Source organism: Mesocricetus auratus, unplaced genomic scaffold (genome assembly GCF_017639785.1).
Source record: "Mesocricetus auratus isolate SY011 unplaced genomic scaffold, BCM_Maur_2.0 Super-Scaffold_100035, whole genome shotgun sequence".
Classification (NCBI taxonomy): Eukaryota; Metazoa; Chordata; class Mammalia; order Rodentia; family Cricetidae; genus Mesocricetus; species Mesocricetus auratus.
Window position 1 is genome coordinate 2,079,436 of NW_024429214.1, and position 18,285 is coordinate 2,097,720.

General features: G+C 46.4%; 1 pseudogene; it reads left to right on the forward strand.

The window, feature by feature from the left end:
* Positions 1–7,962: 7,962 nt before the first annotated feature.
* On the forward strand, positions 7,963–16,575 carry LOC121135279 (annotated as a pseudogene).
* Positions 16,576–18,285: the final 1,710 nt, after the last annotated feature.

An 18,285-nucleotide genomic window follows, 5' to 3' on the forward strand; every position in this document is an offset into this window, starting at 1 on the left:
AGTTGTGTTCATCATCCTACAGTGGCTGCTGGAGAGTTATCCCCAAGCTCAATCCTTCTCAACAAAAAGGAAGTGAAACAGCAGATGGAGAGCCTTAAGACCCAGCTGGAGCAATTGAGCAGAGAAACAAAGAGTTGCGCGATTGACTCATCTCCATCAGTAAAAGATCTCCTGAAAATAAGTTTATTTGTTTCCAATGACATGGTGACTCCATAATTATATCCTTTGTTTATACCATTTAACACCTGGGCTTCTGTGTTTCTAAATATTTCGTGTGTCCATTTGCACTACACAGTATCTCTAAATGCTTCCAAGAAGCAGATTTTTGGTTGGTCCCAGTCCCCATGGGGACTCTCTCAGTCACTGCTCAGACAACTTAAATGCGTGTCCTGTTGGAGTGAGCCTACATTGTGCTGCTGTGTTCCTCCTACAGCTCTGACTCACCAGCCAGGTAATGCCAATGATGACCACTGCAGGTTTCTTCTCACAGCCATGTGGAGCCATGGTGACCTCCATGGATATGCCTCACTGAAGAGTGTGGCAGTGGTAATCTCTGCAAATCTGTCTCACAATCATGTGTGGAGACTTTGGTGAGCCAGAGGTTTGGGAGCAGTGGCTCAGTGCCTATGTGTGCAGCAGTGTTCCTGGAGTTCTCAGGTTTTTCGAGTCCCACATTGGGGCACCAGTTATCCTGACCAGCAGGGCACAATGAGTTTGAGACCCTGGGAAACTGGAATGAATGAGACAAGAGACAAGAGAGAGATGGAAAACAAGACAACATGGCTGATCGAGCTGCCATTTAATGAAAATTCTTTACAGGCTTAAATAGGGGAATGTGGCATTGGCCATGGGGCATAGGATGTAAACTAGATATGCTTAGAAGTGAGTCAGGGGGCTGTTTGGGGCAGGGATCATTTAATATGCAAGAGAGCAGGAGATCTCACCAGGGAATGTAGGTGTTAGCATTGTTAAGTGATGCGTTATCTCTATGGCACCAGGCCATCTGTGTGAATGTGCCAGAGTTTTGTGAAGGGCCTTCGGGTAAGGAGTAGATCCAGTGACCTGGTCTCAAACAAGAAAGTATTTATTTAGTAAGGAATGCATATATTAATATACAAATTCATAATTTATAATACACTAATAATATATATAATTTGTGAATATAAATTTATTTTGAAATATTAAATATATTTATATTAAATAATAAGTAAAACTTACATGGGGCAGGATAAGTTGGAGGCTTTAAGTTTCTTAGTCAAGAGTTTTACTTCTTACGGCAGAGGATATCAATAACAAAATTCATTGAAAGTCTTCTGTGCAGACTATATTCAGTGAGATTAGATACTCATGCCATGAATAATAATTCCACTTTCTTGGCCAATGTATAAGTCTTTGGCCATGCCTGATTGGGAGACTCTCCTCTTTGCATGCTGACATTAATTGATGTACCAAGGCACATGCCTCTGGATACTAAAATACACAAATAAAACATTGGCTCTCCACTCCTACCTCCTACTTTGGCCCATAATAAACTGCCAACTTCCTGAGTCTCCCTGGGCCCAGGGTTGCAAGGCAAATATTAGAACTTATCAGTGAGTCATACCTGTTCTCACAAAAGAATAGATAACTGATCAACCTATGCCTTTTGATGGCTGGTTAAATTTACCTAACTTCCTATGATTAGAGGCCTCTGGAAGTGTGATAAGAACCTGACACTGATGAATGAGCCGACATTTTGGAACCTGTTCTCCAAGCTTCAATGCACAACAAGTTTTGATGCAGAGGGAAGGACTTGTTCCTAAACCCAACTTGACAGATTATCAGTTTTGTTGACACCCAAGAAAGGTCTCACCTTTTTTGAAACAACAAATTGTGGATGAGAGGAGGAAGTTGGACTTGGAGAGATGGAATGGGAAGAAGGGATAGAGTGCAAAATGTGAATGGTTTGTAAAAAAACGAAAAAAGTTAAGAATAGATAACTGATTGTCCATGATAGCTTCAGAAACTATTTTTGGCTTCTTTAGGGGCTATTACTTCCATCATGAATCCACATTTGATCCTTCCTTATTTTAGAGAGGTCTACTAGTATAGATGGCATCCTACGTCTACTGCATACTACATTGATAATATTATGCCCGCAAAATCTTGTAACCTTGGCTTCCTCTCTATAATACACATCATAATTTCTCCTTTGCCATTTTATGAACTTTTGTAGCCAAAAACTTCCTTATGTTATAAGTAGTTCCTATGCTACTGAGTATTCCAAATGTGATCACCAAAAAATTTCCAAACTTAAGGCTCTGTAGATATGGAAATATGGAGATGGTTTCTTTCTAAATATTTCAGATAATTTTCAGCAAGAGTGTAACATTAAAAATTAAAAATAATCAAGTTTTTCAAAACATAACTTTGTTAAATAAACCACAAGGCATTGATACTACACACATGAGACTCTTCCTAAACCACAGGTTTTAAAAAGTTTACAATCAGCAAGGAAGTATCGGCTTCTATGTCTGTTCACCTTGGGATCTAACACTGCCTTTGCAACTAAATGCTACACATCCCCTAACAAAACCAGAAGCCTAATCTGGAATGAAAGGTAAAGTGCTCACTTCACATTGTGTTGATAAGGGTTGATAATGTGCTGTTTACTTGCAGTATCAATATCTGGCATGTACTTCATCCATGAACTCAAATTTCAACGAGTGACAAAAATGAAGAATGAAGGAAATAAAGAAAGAAAGCTGAAAAACATAAATCACATGGTCATCTCGCTAGATGCAGAAAAAGCCTTTGACAAAACCCAACACCCTTTCCTGATAAAGGTCTTGGAGAGATCTGAGATAACAGGAACATAATTAAACATAATAAAAGCTATATACACCAAACCAACAGCCAACCTCAAACTAAATGGACAGAAACTAAACGTAGTACAGCCAAAATCAGAAACAATACAAGGCTGTCCACTATCTCGAAAGCTTTCCAATATTGTTCGTGAATTTTGAGCCAGAGCCATTCGAAAACAAAATGAGATTAAGCGGATAAATTTGGAAAGGAAGATGTCAAACTTTCACAATTTGGAGACGATATGATAGTTTATATAAACGAACCTAAGAACTCTAAATGGGAACTATTACAACTGATTAACACCTTCAGCAAAGTGGCAGGCTACAAGATCAGCTCAAGAAAATCAGTAGCCCAACTATATACAGATGACAAAAGGGCTGAGAAAGAAATCAGAGAAACATCACCCTTTACAATTGACACAAACAACGTAAAATACCTTGGTGTAATGCTAACCAAACAACTAAAAGACCTGTATCACAAGAACTTTGATTCTTTAAAGAATGAAAGTAAAGAAGCCCTCAGAAAATGAAAAGATCTCCCATCATCTTGGATAGGTAGGATCAATGTAGTAAAAACATCAATCCTGCCGAAAGCAATTTACAGATTCATTGCTATCCCCATTAAAATCACAGCACAATATCTCACAGACTTTGAAAGAACAATAATCAATTTTGTATGAAAAAACAAAAGACCCAGGATAGGCAAGACAACCTTACTCAACAAAGCAACATCTGGAGGCATCATCATCCCAGACCTCAAGCTCCATTATAGAGCTATAGTCCTGAAAACAGTTTGGTATTGGCAAAAAAATAGACAGGTTGATGAAAGGAATCAAATTGAGCACACTGATATTAACTCATATATGTATGAACGTTTGATCTTCGAAAAAGAAGCAAAATATATACAATGGATTAAGAAAGCATCTTTAACAAATGGTGCTGCAATAACTAGATGCTGGTAAGTAGAAGAATGCAGATAGATCCATGACTATCCCCATGAATAAAACTTAAGTACAAATGGATTAAAGGCCTCAACATAAATTCAGCCACACTGAACCTGTTAGAAAGGTGGGTGGTACCCTTGAACAAATTGGTACAGGAGACAGCTTCCTGAACATAACACCACTAGCACAGACGGTGAAATCAACAATTAATAAACGGGACCTCCTGAAACTGAGAAGCTTCTGTAAGGCAAAGGAAACAGTAAGCAAGACAAAAAGGCAGCCCACAGAATGGGAAAAATATGCACTAATCCCACATCTGACAGAGGGTTGATCTCCAAAATTTACAAAGAACTCAAGAAGCAAGTCTCCAAAACACCAAAGGATACAATTAAACATTGGGCAACGGAACTAAATATAGAATTCTCAATAGAGGTGTATTAAATGGCTGAGAGGCACTTAAGAAAGTGCTCAACATGTTTAGGCATTTGGGAAATGCAAATCAAAACAACTCTGAGATACCGTCTCACTCCTGTTAGAATGGCTAAAATAAAAAACACCAAGGAAATTTATGCCGTAGAAGTTGTGGTGAAAGGGAAACACTCCTCCACTGCTCGTGGGAGTGCTAACTCATACAGCCGCTTTGGAAATCTGTGTGGAGATTCCTCAAAAAATAGGAATAAACACACCACAAGACCCACCAACTCCACTCTTAGGCATATATCTCAAAGATGCCCACTCATAACACAAGGATGTCTGTTCCACTATGTTCATAGCAGCATTATTTGTAATAGCCAGAACTTGGAAGCAACCTAGATGCCACTCAACAGATGAGTGGATAGAGAAAATGTGGTACATTTACTCAATGGAGTACTATTCTGCAGAAAAAACAATGGAATCCTAAAATTTGAAGGCAAATGGATAGCACTAGAAGAAACCATCCTGAGTGAGGTAACCCAGGCAGAAAAAGAGAAACATGGCATGTACTCTCTCATATATGGGTTTTAGATATAGATCTGGTGATTGCCAGCCTACAGTCGCATTGCCAGAGAGTATGGGAAACAGAAACTTCGTTCAGTGGCTGATGGAAGCAGAGGCAGATTCCCTCGGCTAAGCACTGAGCTGAACTCAAGAAATCCAGTGACAAAAAGGGAGGAATGATGACCAATGGGGTTAAGACTGGGCTGGTTTAACCCCCAGAAACAGCTGACCTGACAAGTGTTAACTCTTGAATCCCAGGCTCATGCCTGGGCATTCAGCATGGGACTGATCAAGACACCCTGAATGGGGCTGTCATTGAGGAGGCCTAGGTAATCTATTGAGCCTTGGGCAGTAGATCAGTATTTATCCAGCGTATGCAAATGAACTGTGGGCAAGCATCCAACAATGTGAGATGCACTCTCACCCTGAACTCTTGGAGGAGGGTCTAGGCCCTCCCCTGGATGAAATGACAGACTATGTACACCACCAAGGAAGGCCTCACCCTCGCTGGGGAAATGAGGGGACACTAGGGGTGGTTGGCGGAGGATGGGGGGACATTGTGGGTGGTTGGGTGAGCAATGCAGGACCATATGCAGAGCCTGTTTTACCTGGTCCTGACTGACCAACTGGTCCGCTGTTCCCTGGGAACTGTTGGTTTACTGGTATAGTTGGTGGAAGAGAAGACCTTGAATCTGGGCTGTTCTGTGCCTGACAGAATGGGGAGTTCTGTGAAGTTCCCTGCCTATTCTCACACACTCAAATTCAGGCCCGGAGGCACTGTTTGTTTTACCTGGTCCTGCTGGACCAGCTGGTCAGCTGGTATGTATGTGCACCTTTCCTGGTCTCCTTGGTGGAAGAGAAGACATGGAATCTGGGCTGCTTTGGCTCTTGCCAGGATGGGAAACTGTGCAGTTCCCAGGCTATGACAAGGCTGTGAAATGTAGACCTAGATGCAGGGCCTGTTTTACTTGGTTCAGCCTGAGAGGCTGGTCCCCTGATCTCCTGGAACTGCTGGTTTTCTGGTTTCATTTGGTGGTAGAGAAGACCTGCAATCTGGGCTGCTTCATCTTGCCATAATGGGAAGCTCTGTGCAGTTCCCAGGCGATCACAGGAACTGGATCTGCTGGTTAATGGATCTTGTTATTGGAAGAGAAGACCTGGAATCCGGGCTGCTCTCTTCCTGCTAGGAAGGGAAGCTCTGTGCTGTTCCCATGTGATTCCCAGTCACTGGATCTGCTGATTTCCTGGTCTCGTTGGTGGAAGAGAAAACCTGGAATCTGGGCTACTCAGCTCCTGCCAAGATCAGAAGATCTGTGCTGTTCACAGGCAATCCCCAGGTACTGGAATACAGGACTGGATGTAGGGTCTGTTTTACCTGGACAAGCCTGATCAGCTGTTCCCATGGTTTCCTGGATCTGCTGATATCCTGGATTTGTTGGTGGAAGAGAAAACCTGGAATCCTTGCTGCTCGGCTCCTGCTGGGATGGGAAGCTCTGTGCAGATCCCAAGTTATCCCCAGCCACTGGAAGGCAGGCACGGATGCAGGGCCTGATTTACCTTGTCCTCCCGGACAAGCTGGTCCTCTTGTTTAGATTTGCTCATTTACTGTTATCATTGGTGGAAGAGAAGACCTGGAAACTGGGCTTCTCGTGTCCCACCTCGATTAAAAGTTCTGTGCAGTTCCCTGGTAATCTTCCGGCACTGGAATGCAAGCCCAGATGCAGGGCTTTTTTACATGGTTCTGCTTGAGGAGCTGGTCCCCTGATCTCATGGATCTGCTGGTTTTCTGGTTATGTTGGTGGAAGAGAAGACATGGAATCTTGGCTGCTCGCTTCATGCCGGGATGGGAAGATCTGTGCAGTTCCCAAGCGATCTCCGGGTACTAGATCTACTGTATTCCAAGTCTTGTTGGTGGAAGAGAATTCCTGAAATATGGGCTTCTTGGCTCATGCTGGGATGGGAAGCTCTGTGCCTTTCACAGGTGATACCCAGGCACTATGTCTGCTAGTTTCCTGAACTTGTTGGTGGAAGAGAAAAACTGGAATCATGGCTGCTCTCTTCCTGCCATGATTGGAATTTCTGTGCACTTCCCAGGCAATCTCCATTCACTGGATCTCCTGGTTTCTTGGTCAAGCTGCTGGAAGAGAAGAACTGGTATCTGGGATGCTCTGCTCCTGCCAGGATGGGAAGCTCTGTTCAGTTCCCAGACACTGTATCTGCTGGGCTCCTGGTCACCTTGGTGGAAGACAAGACTTGGAATCTGGGCTTCTTGCTTCCTGCCAGGAATGGAAGCTCTTTGCAGTTCCCAGGTAATCTACAGGCACTGGAACTGTTGGTTTCCTGGTCTTGTTGGTGGAAGGAAAGACATGAAATCTGGGCTGCTCTGCTCCCGCAGTGATGGGAAGCTCTGTGTTTTTCCCAGGCAATCCTCAGGCACTGGAATGTAGGCTTGGATGCAGTACTAGTTTTACCTGGTCCTGCCGCACCAGCTGGTCCCCTGGTCTAGTAAGTCTGCTGCATTCCTGGTGTAGCTGGTGGAAGAGAATATCTGGAATCTCGTCAAGTCGGTTCCCTCCTGGATGGGAATCACTGTGCAGTTTCCAGGGGATCAGAGGCATTGGATTTTATTGCTTCCTGGTCTCCTTGGTGGAAGAGAAGAACTGGAATCTGCACTACTCAGCTCCTGCCCAGATGCGAAGGTCTGTGCTGTTCCCAGGCAATACCAAGGCACTGGATCCTCTGGTTTCCTGATATTTTTGGTGAAAGAGAAGACCTGGAATCTGGGCAGCTTGGTCCCCCACCGGGAGAGAAAGATCTGTGCAGTTCCCAGGCGATCACAGGCACTGGATCTGTTGGTTTCTGGGTCTCGTTGGTGGAAGAGAAATCTTGGAATATGGGCTGCTCAGCTCACACAGTGATGGGAAGTTCTGTGCCATTCCCAGGCATCCCCAGACACTGGAATGCAGGCCCGTATGCACTGCCTCTTTTACCTGGAACCCCCTGACCTGCTGTTCCCCTGGTCTCCTGGATCTGCTGGTTTTTTGGTCATGTTGGTGTAAGAGAAAACCTGGAATATGGGCTGGTTGGCTCCTGCCGTGATGGGAAGCTCTGTGCATTTCACAGGTGATACCCAGGATACACAGGAGCACAGGGGAAGCTCCAGGCTATTCCCAGGCACTGGAATGCAGGCACGGATGCAGGGCCTGTTTTACCTGGTCTTCCCGGACAAGCTGATCCTCTGGTTTGGATCTGCTCATATACTGTTATCAATGGTGGAAGAGGAGACGTGGAATCTGGGCTTCTCGTGTCCCACCACGATTAAAAGTTTTGTGCAGTTCCCAGGTGATCTTCCGACACTGGAATGCAGGCCCAGATGCAGGGCCTGTTTTACATGGTTCTGCTTGAAGAGCTGGTCCCTTGATCTCATGGATCTGCTGGTTTTCTGGCTACGTTGGTCGAAGAGAAGACCTGGAATCTTGGCTGCTCGCTTCATGCCAGGATGGGAAGCTCTGTGCAGTTCCCAGGCGATCTCCAGGTACTGGATCTACTGGATTCCAGGTCTTGTTGGTGGAATAGAAGACCGGAAATATGGACTACTTGGTTCATGATGGCATGGGAAGCTCTGTGCATTCCACAGGTGATACCCAGAAACTCTGTCTGCTAGTTACCTGTACTTGTTGGTGGAAGAGAAAAACCGGAATCTTCGCTGCTCAGTTCCTACCATAATTAGAATATCTGTGCACTTCCCAGGTGATCTCCATAACTGGATCTGCTGGTTTTCTGGTCTCATTGGTGCAAGAGAAGAACTGGTGTCTGGGTTGCCCTGCTCCCGTGAGGATAGGAAATACTGTTCTGTTCCTATCTGATCCCCAGTCACTGGAATGCAGGCCCTGATGCAGGGCCTGTTTGACCTGGTCCTGCCTGAGCCACTGGTCCACTGGTCTCCTGGATCTGCTGGATTCCTGGTCTCATTAGTGGAAGAGAAGACCTGGAATCTGGGCTTCTAAGCTCCTGCCAGGATGAGAAGCTCTGTGCAGTGCCCTGTCTATCCCTAGTCACTGTATATGCCAGGTTCCTGGTCCCCTTGATGGGAGGGAATCTTGGAATCTGGGCATTTGCTTCATGCCAGGAAGTGAAACTCTGCAGTTCCTAGGTGATCCCCAGGCACGGGAACTGCAGGTTTCCTCATCTCATTGGTGGTAGAGAAGAACTGGAATCTGGGCTGTTCAGCTCCTGACGGGCCGGGAAGCTCTGTGCAGTTCCACCAGGCACTGGAATGCAGGCCCAGATGCAGGGCCTGTTTTACCTGGTCTAACTAGAGAAGATGGGCGGGCCCTGGTCTCCTGGATCTGGTGGTTTCCTGGTCTCGTTGGTGGAAGAGAAGACCTGGAATCTGCTGTGCTTTGATCATTCCTGGAGTGATGTGAAACTCTTGCAGATCCCACGAGATCCCCAGACACTTGAACGCAGGCCAGGATGCAGAACCTGTTTATCTGGTCCTACAGGAGCAGCTGGTCCCCTGATTTCCTGGATCTGCAGTTAGAAGATTTGTGCAGTTCCCAGGTGATCCCCAAGCACTGGAATGCATGACCGGATGTATGGCCTGTTTTACATGGTTCCACGGGACCAGGTGTCCCTTTGTCTCCTGGATCTTCTGGTTTCCTGGCCTGGTTGATGGAAGAGAAGACCTGGAATCTGGGCTGCTAGGTTCCTCCCGGGATGTGAAGTTTGTGCAGTTCCCAGGAAATCCCTGTGCACTGCATTTGCTGGTTTTCTGGTCGTATTGGTGGAAGATAAATCCTGGAATCTGGGCTGCTTGGTTCCTGCCTGATTGGGAAGCTGTGGGCATTTCCCAGAGGATCACAAGGCCCGGATGCAGGGCCTGTTTTACCTGGTGCCACTGTACCAGCTGGTCCCTTGTCCCCTGAATCTGCTTGCTTCCTTGTCTTGTTGGTGGAAGAGAAGCCCTGGAATCTGGACTGCTTGTATCCCAATGGAATTGGAAGCTCTGTGCAGTTCCCATGTGATCCCCAGGCACTCAATCTTCTGGTTTCCTAGTCACATCGGTGGAAGAGATTATCTGGAGTCTGGGCTGCTAGCTTCCTTCTGGGATGGGAAGGTCTGTGCAGTTCTCAGGCAATCACCAGGCACTGGATCTGCTGGTTTCCTGGTCTCGTTTGTGGAAGAGATGAACTGCAATCTCGGATGTTTGGCTTGCTCCTGGCTGGGAAGCTCAGTGTAGGTCCCAGGCGAAACCCAGGTACTGGAATGCATGCCTAGATGCAGGGCCTGTTTTTCCTGGCTCCACGGACCAGCTGGGTACCCTTGCCCCCTGAATCAGCTGGTTTCCTAGTCTCGATGGTGGAAGAGAAAACCTGGAATCTGGGCTGTTCTACAGCTGCTCTGATGGGAAGCTCTGTGCAGTTCACAGGCGATTTCCAGGACTGCAATGCAGGCCTGATTCAGGGACTGTTTTAGCACATTCTGGCAGAAGAGCTGGTTCCCTGGCCTCCTGGATCTGCTGGTTTCCTGGTCTAGTTGGTCGAGGAGAAGACCTGGAATCTGTGCAGCTGCTCCTGCTGGGATCAGAAGCACTGTGCAGTTCCCAGGCGGGCACCAGGCACTGGAATGCAGTCCCAGAAACAGGGCCTATCTTATCTGTTCCCCTTGGACCATCTGGTCCCCTCATCTGGATCTGCTGGTTTTCTGGTCTCATTGGTGGAAGTGAAGACCTGGAAAGTGGGCTGCTTGGCTCCTGCCTGGATGGGAAGCTCTTTGCAGTTCCCAGGCGAACCCCAGGCACAAGAATGCAGGCCCAGATTAAGAGCCTGTATTTCCTGGTCCTGCCAGACCAGCTGGTACCCTGGTATCCTGGATCTGCTGGTTTCCTGATCTCGTTGGTGGAAGAGATGACCTGGAATCTGGGCTTCTCAGCTCCCGCCAGGATGGGAAGCTCTGTGCATTTGCCATTGCTATCCCAAGGCACTGGATCTGCTTGTTTCCTGGTTTTGTTGGTGGAAGAGAAGACCTGGAATATGGGCTGCTCGGCTCCTGCCAAGATGGGAAGCTCTATGCAGTTCCCAGGTGATCCCCAGGCACTGGATCTTCTGGTTTCCTGGTCTCCTTGGTTGAAGAGAATATCTGGAATCTGGGCTGCTAGCTTCCTTGCCGGGATGGGAAGCACTGTGCAGTTCCTAGGTGATGCCCTGGCACTGGGACGCATGCCCAGATGAAGATCATGTTTTAGCTGGGGCTCCTAGACCAGCTGGTCTTGTGGTCTAGATCTGCTGTTTTCCTGATCATGTTGGTTGAATAGAAGACCTCGAATCTGGGCTGCTAGCTTCGTGCTGGCATGGGAAGCTCTGTGCAGTTCCCAGGCTATCACCAGGCACTAGAATGCAGGCCCAGATGTAGGGCCTGTTTCACATGGTCCTGCTTCACCTTCTGGTCCCATAGTCTCCTTGATCTTCTGGTTTCCTGGTATCTTGGTGGAAGAGAAGACCTGGAATCTGGGCTGCTCGCTCTTGCCAGAATGCTAAGCTATGTGCAGTTCCCAGGCGATTCGCCAGGCACTGGAATGCAGGCCCAGATGCAGGTCCTGTTTTACCTGGTCCTGCCTCACCTGTAGCTGGTTCCCTGGTCTCCTGGATCTGCTAGATTTTCTGGTCTTGTAGGTGGAATAGAAGACCTGGAATCTGGGATGCTCGTTCTTGCTGGGATGAAAAGCTTTGTGCTGATCCCAGGTGATATACAGGCACTGGATCTGCTGGTTTTCTGGTCTCGTTAATGGAAGAGACGACCTGGAGTCTGGGATGCTCGGCTCACGCAGGGACTGGAAGCTCTTTGCAGTTCCCAGGTAATCCCCAGGCACTTGAATGCAACCCCCGATGCAGTGCCTATTTTAATTTGTGTAGCCGGACCAGCTGATCACCTGGTCTGGCCCTGCTGGTTTCATGGTCTCTTTGGTGGAATAGAAGATCTGGAATCTGTGCTGTCTTGCTTCTGCCTGGATGGAAAGCTCTCTGCCGTATCTACCCAATCCCCAGTCACTGGAATGCTGGCCTGGCTACATTGCCCATGATACATTCTCCTGCCTGACCAGCTGGTCCCCTGGTCTCCTGGGTCTGGTGGTTTCCTGGTCTCGTTGGTGGAAGAGAAGATATGGAATCTGGGCAGCTCTGCTTTTGATGGGATGGGAAATATGTTGCAGTTCCCAGGCAATCTCTAGGCACTGGATCTGCTGGTTACCTGCTCCCTTTGGTGGAAGAGAAGACTTGGAATCTTGGAAGCTCTGTTCTTGAAGGGATGAGAAGCCCTGTGCATTTCCCAGGAGATCCCCAGGAGTGGATTGGGGTGGGGTGGGTAGAATGTGTGCATTGCTGGGGGAATGAGAGTGACCCTGATTCTTTCTTCTCTCTCTCTCTCTCTCTCTCTCTCTCTCTCTCTCCATATATCTGTGACAAACAGCATGCCTGTCTTTCTGTCTGTGTGTCTGCCTGTCTTTCTGTCTGTTTCTCTAGCTCTGTTGCAGAGCATCTCTCTTTCAATCTATTTATTTACCTCCACCAATGCTGTGCTTCTATGTTTAGAATGAAGATAACTGTCTGTATGTCTGTTGCCTTGTCACAATCTCACCTCTCCATTAATGTTTATGTATGTCACTCTCTCCCTCAATTTATGTCTGTCTCATAGTCTATATAACTCTGTCTCTCTCTCCCTCTCTCTTGGACACACTCTCTCTCTCTCTTTTCCTTCTATTTCTCTCTTGCTCACTCTTTCTCTGTCTCTTCATATCTCTCTCTGTATATTTGTGTTAGTTTGTGTGTTTGTATGTGTGTGTGTGTGTGTTTGTGTGTGTGTGTGCAAATCCTGCTGTGTCTCTCTCTAACTCTCTCCATGCTTAACTATCTCTACTACATGTGTATTTGTTCTGTAAGGTTCTGCCACACGACAAGTGATTTTCTCTGTGATGTGGACTCTCGTGTAGTTCCAGAAGTGAGCCTCATGCTATGTGGACATGAATGCTTTGTCTCCATTAAGTCACCAAGAGAACACACCTACCCAAATTAAAACCACCACCAATGGCATTTATGACATGAGTAGCTCTGTGAAAAGAGCCAATGCTTTCTGCCTCTGTGGCTCCCAGTTACCCCAGGAGAGGCTGCTCCAACTCTCCAGAAGCAAGCTCAGGACCACAAGTTAGAGCACTTTTCTGACAAATGAGGGGCCTTGCAGTGATAGCCTAGCTTACTTTCAATTGACACTCTTGAGGAAAGGGGAACCTGCAACAGAGAAGAGTCTCAGGTGGTACTAGTTATCCACCTGTAATAGGGGCTTTACTGAGGAAGCAACTTTTCAGGGCTCATATCCAGTTGATTGATTTATCCTGTATGGAGGGTGGGAGAAGCATCAGGGCCAGACTTTCAGGAGACCTATGCTGGAAACCAATGAGTGGAGGTAGTTCCCTTTCCTCCTGGCTTAGTGAGTCCCTCCAGACATCATGAACTGGAGAGGTATGGGGAGCATTTTACTGATCACATTTGAAGAGGAGCCATCAGAACACCTTTCCTTCAGTAACTACTGAACATATTCTGATATACAAGAGAAAACTCTCTCGTTTTAAAGGTCCTGCAGAGTAAGCATGGGAGCTCAAAATTTGGAGAGGAGAGAAAACACCCGTTAAAATATAAAATGTGCCATGTTTGTTGTTCTGTGTTGCTGTTACCCCACTCAGGATTGTTGTCTTCTAAATCCATCACATTTGATTGCAAATTCACAATGTCATTGTATTCCCCCTGAGTTGTACCCCATTGTTTAAATGTACCACATTTTCCTTATCCAGTTTTCAGGGGAGGGTCAGCTAGGTTGGTTTCAGTTTCTGGCCATTACAAATAATACTCTGTGAGCATAGTTGATAGGTCGAATGTCCATATGGTATGGTTGTGTATCCTTTGGTTATATGCCCAAGAGTGGTTATGCTGTGCTTTGTTGTAGTTTGATACCCAACATTTTGAGAAATGGCCACCCATATTTCCACAGTGGCTTACAAGTTTGAACCAGCAAAGGAACAGTGTTCCCCTTACAGTATATCCTCTCCAGCATAAATTGTCATTAATGGTTTTGATCTTAGCCATTCTGACCAGTAAAAGATGACATCTTAGATGAGGTTTGATTTTCATTTCCCTGGTGGCTAAGGATATGGAGCAGATCCTCCTTTGCCTTTTGGCCACTAGAGACTGTACTGTTCAGAATTCTCTGTTTAGCTCTGTATCCCATGTACTCACACATAAGTAGATATTCGACATAAAGCAGAGGATAGTCAGCCTACACTTGACAACTTCAGAGAGTCCAAAAAACACGAAGGGCCCTAATAGGTAAATGCATGGATTCTCCCATCCCCCAAAATGGAAACAGACAAGGTCTCCTGTGTATATTTGGAACACCTGTGAAGGAAGAGGTTGTTGTTAGAATGCAGAAGGTAGAAGGAGAGCACGAGGGTCTGGGACGGTCAAGTTGGGGGAGGCCGCAGGGGAACTGAACAAGGAAAGGGAGACTTTGATGGAGAGAGCATTTCTTGCGTTAGCCGGAAATCTGGCTCTAAGGAAATTCCCAGGAATCCACAAGTATGAGCCGTGCTTAAACTCTGAGCCACAGTGGAGAGGGCACCTTAGCTGCACTTGCCGTGCAATCACGTTGATGACTACCTTAGGTGTCATCATAGAACGTTCATCCATTAACCCACAAAGGAAGGTGAAGAGATCCACAGCTAAGCACTGGCCCAACTCGCAGACTACAGTCTTGCAGCAGGAGGTGTGATAATATGAGCAGAGTGGCCAGGTCCCTGGGTCAGAAACAGCTGAGCATAGCAAGAATCAAGTGGGAGGTCCCCGAGTCCGGAATGACACCTCGCAAACCTGCATAACACTGAACTGGTCCCTAGGAATGTGTAGGACCTTCGTGTGGTTTGGCAGTTGTTGAGTAAAATTGTCAAACGTAGTTACCTGTTGAATTAAGATTTAATCTGGAAAAGGAAACAGTGTAGTGGTGAGATTGCAGCTATCCCTAGAATCTCAATCTGTCTCCTCTGTATCTAACATTGACACCTGGATAGAAAATTTCAGAGACACCCAAGTCTCCAGATCCAAAGAGTTGGGGATACAGAGGAAAGCAGAAAACTAAATTCTAAAAATGGGTCTGTGGTGATACACAGTTTACCATTTCTCAAGTCACTGGTGATAAAAAGAGCAAAGCAACCATACCGCTGAGACAGTGAAGCCAGGCAGACATGTTTCCTCTGAGGAATCGTGGGAGAAAGAAAGGTGAATATCTGTGTGTTCAAGTCTACCCAGGGCCACACTAGATTGAACCAGCCTAAAAGATTAACAGAGCTCATGCCCTTGATACCAGCAATAGAGTGGAATAAACGATAAGAGTGGTGTCTTTCAGTAATCAAGCTCAAGATGATCACCAGTTAGGCTGAGGAGAGGTAGCAGTGTGATGCTTGGGGAGAGCACGTGGAGCCTGAGTTAGAGGCAAGAGCTCGTGGCTTGGCTGCTTTGCTTGCCTGACCTTCAGATTGAAGCTTGAGTCCCAGTATCAGTCTCTGGTCTTTTATTTTTTTTGTGTTACAGTTATCTGTAATTGGGACCTCCAGGTTGAAGAAGAAAACGCCCTACCTATTCATTTTGGAGCCTGGTTAACTGTCAAACTGGCACAAGCAGATATGTCAGGGGACCTGGCAGCTGAGAGCTGGGGCTTCACAGAAGTCAGTTTCCAGAAATTCACCTACAGTTGGACCATCAGCAACTACTGTTCTATCCTGTGGGAAATGAGGGAAGCCATTGAAAGCCCAACCTTCTCATCAGGAGCCAGGGACAGAAACAGATGGAGGTTCAAAATACACCCGAATGGGATGGATGAAGAAAGCAAGGGCTACTTGTCAGTTTACCTAACGTTACTCAGCTGCCCAAGAAGACCAGTATGAGCAAAGTTCCAGTTTTGGAACATCGATTCCGAAGAAGAGAAAACACAAGGCATGAAGAGCCCAAGGTTCTTCAGGTTCCAACAAAATCAACAGTGGGGATTCAGAAAGTTCATCCTTCGAGATTTCCTCTTGTCCCAGGAGCATTGGCTGCTCGAAGACAATGAACTCAGCCTACGATGCAAGGTGACTGGGACCCAAGACTCCTTAGGCTTCTCAGATGAGACCACGATGCCAGGGATCCAGGTTCCAAGGTGCACTCTGGCAGGTGAGCTAGGCAAGCTGTGGGAGAATTCCCTCTTCACAGACTGCTGCCTGGTGGTAACTGGCCAGGAATTCCGGGTTCACAAGGCCATCTTAGCAGCTCGCTCTCCAGTTTTCAGAGCCATATTTGAACATGACATGGAGGAGAGCAGAACAAACCGCATTGAGATCCACGACCTGGAGCCTCAAGGCCTCAGGGCAATGATGGGCTTCAATTATACAGGGAAGGCACTGGGATCTCCACAGCATGGCAGATGTACTGCTTTCAGCTGCAGACAAGTACGGCCTGGAGCATTTGAAGGTCATGTGCGAGGATGCCCTCTGCAAGGAACTCTCCGTGGAGACTGCTGCCCACACTATCGTCCTGGCTGACCTCCACAGTGCAGGGCAGCTGAAAACCCAGGTGCTGGATTTCATTACAGCTCATGCTTCTGAAGTCTCTGAGACTTCAAGCTGGAAGACAATGGTGGGCTCATATCCCCACTTGCTGCCTGAATCATACAGCTCCCTGGCTTCTGCTCACTGCTCTTTACTGGAGCCCCCTCCCAAACACCTCAAGTAATCTTAGGATCCTCTCAGCTCTGATCTACAGGTGTATTCCATAAGCGGCAGCCAGCATTGCTTCCAAGGACACCTGGGTAGACTACGGGACACTGTTGCATTTTCAGAGAACCTGTGGAAAGACAGCATGGGGGCTCAGGCCTTTAATACACCTGGAAATGAGTTGAATGGCAGTTTTGGGTAGGGAGAGCACTGCATTCTCCGATTTTCTACCCAGATGCTGTACTGGTTTGCTTTCAATACATTGAGTCTGATACTGGGGAATCAGTGGGGTTGTTGGCCCCAAGAACATCCCAACAGGGCTTCTTTGGGGGAACCTCTCTGGATAAGACTGAGCAGAGCATATGATCAAGGATTTAGACCAAAGCAGAAAACAAACACGAATGTGTGCTTACAAGAGATGAGGAAGAGGAAGGAAGACAATTTTTCTCTCCAGACCCAGTGTGTGGGGACTGGCCCTTTGACTCAGTTGGCCGAAGCAGTTGGGGCTCCTGCAGAGGACCAGTTCAATGAGTTCTGCTGTCAGCCTATGTGGGAGACTTCTCAAATTCTCTAACTGGAGATGGAGAGGAATGAAGTCCTCCTCTTGTATCCATTTTTGTAAACCAAACACTATGAAATGAATAAAAAATTTGACAACCATTTTGTGGATTCTGTAGTGTTTCTGTTTGAAGAAGCCTGTATTAGTTCATCCAGTACTGCTCAGGTTGTGCGAGTTTGGTTAGCATCCTCGTGGCTGCACCTTTCACACAAAGCCTCACTACTCTTTCTTGGCACCTGGATTTGGCGGAGTTGATGCCAAAGATGAGGTAGACAACTGCATCTGGCAGAGTCTTTTGGTAGTCTAATCTTTGCTAAAGACTTTATGGGTTTTCAAAAAGGAGAAGGACATTGATGTATTGAGAATCCATACTTTCCCCACCTGAACTGTGGGTCCGTTTTTAGATATTGGTAAAACAATTCTTCCATCCCACCAATGTTAAATGAATTCTCTCAGGGAGATAGGCTCAAAGGCTGGGCCTTTGCTGGCACTAACTTGTCCTCCTCTGCCTGACTCTTTCGGTTCTCTTTGACAGCTCTTTCCAAATTAAACTGGAGTCCCAGTTTAAGTTGTCTATCCCTACCAAGCTCCATGATGATTTAGATACCAAAGTTTGAAGACAGCATTTCTATGTGTGTGTGTTGTAGCCGGGCTACGGTCAAATCATACCCACTCTGCAGAAAGAATTTGTTTTCTTTTGCTATATTTATACCTTACATTATGGGATACTGATATTATTATTTCTAGCACTTCTAGTTACACCAAAATCAGGAAATCTGATAGTTTGTTTCCTAAAAAGGACAAAAAGAAATCATAACATTATTGCTTTGTGATAGAAAATTCCCAGCGGAGATTGATTGACACTCTCAACATGATTGATCTTGAGTAGGAGACTGCTTACAAACAGGATATAAGGCCCTCTTCCTAGAGGAAAGAACTTCCACGAATTAATTGAATAGTTTAGCAAGGAACTCTCTCCTCTTCTTCACTCTGTGTGTCCCTCAATTTGCATCTGTATCAGTCTCTGTCTGTCTGTCTCTCTGTCTGTCTGTCTCGTTTTTCTCTTGTTTGTGTCACTCTCTGTGTGTCACTCTGATTCTTTCTTCCATGTATATCTCTGTGACACATAGCGTGCCTGTCTTTCTGTCTGTGTGTCAGCCTGACTGTCTT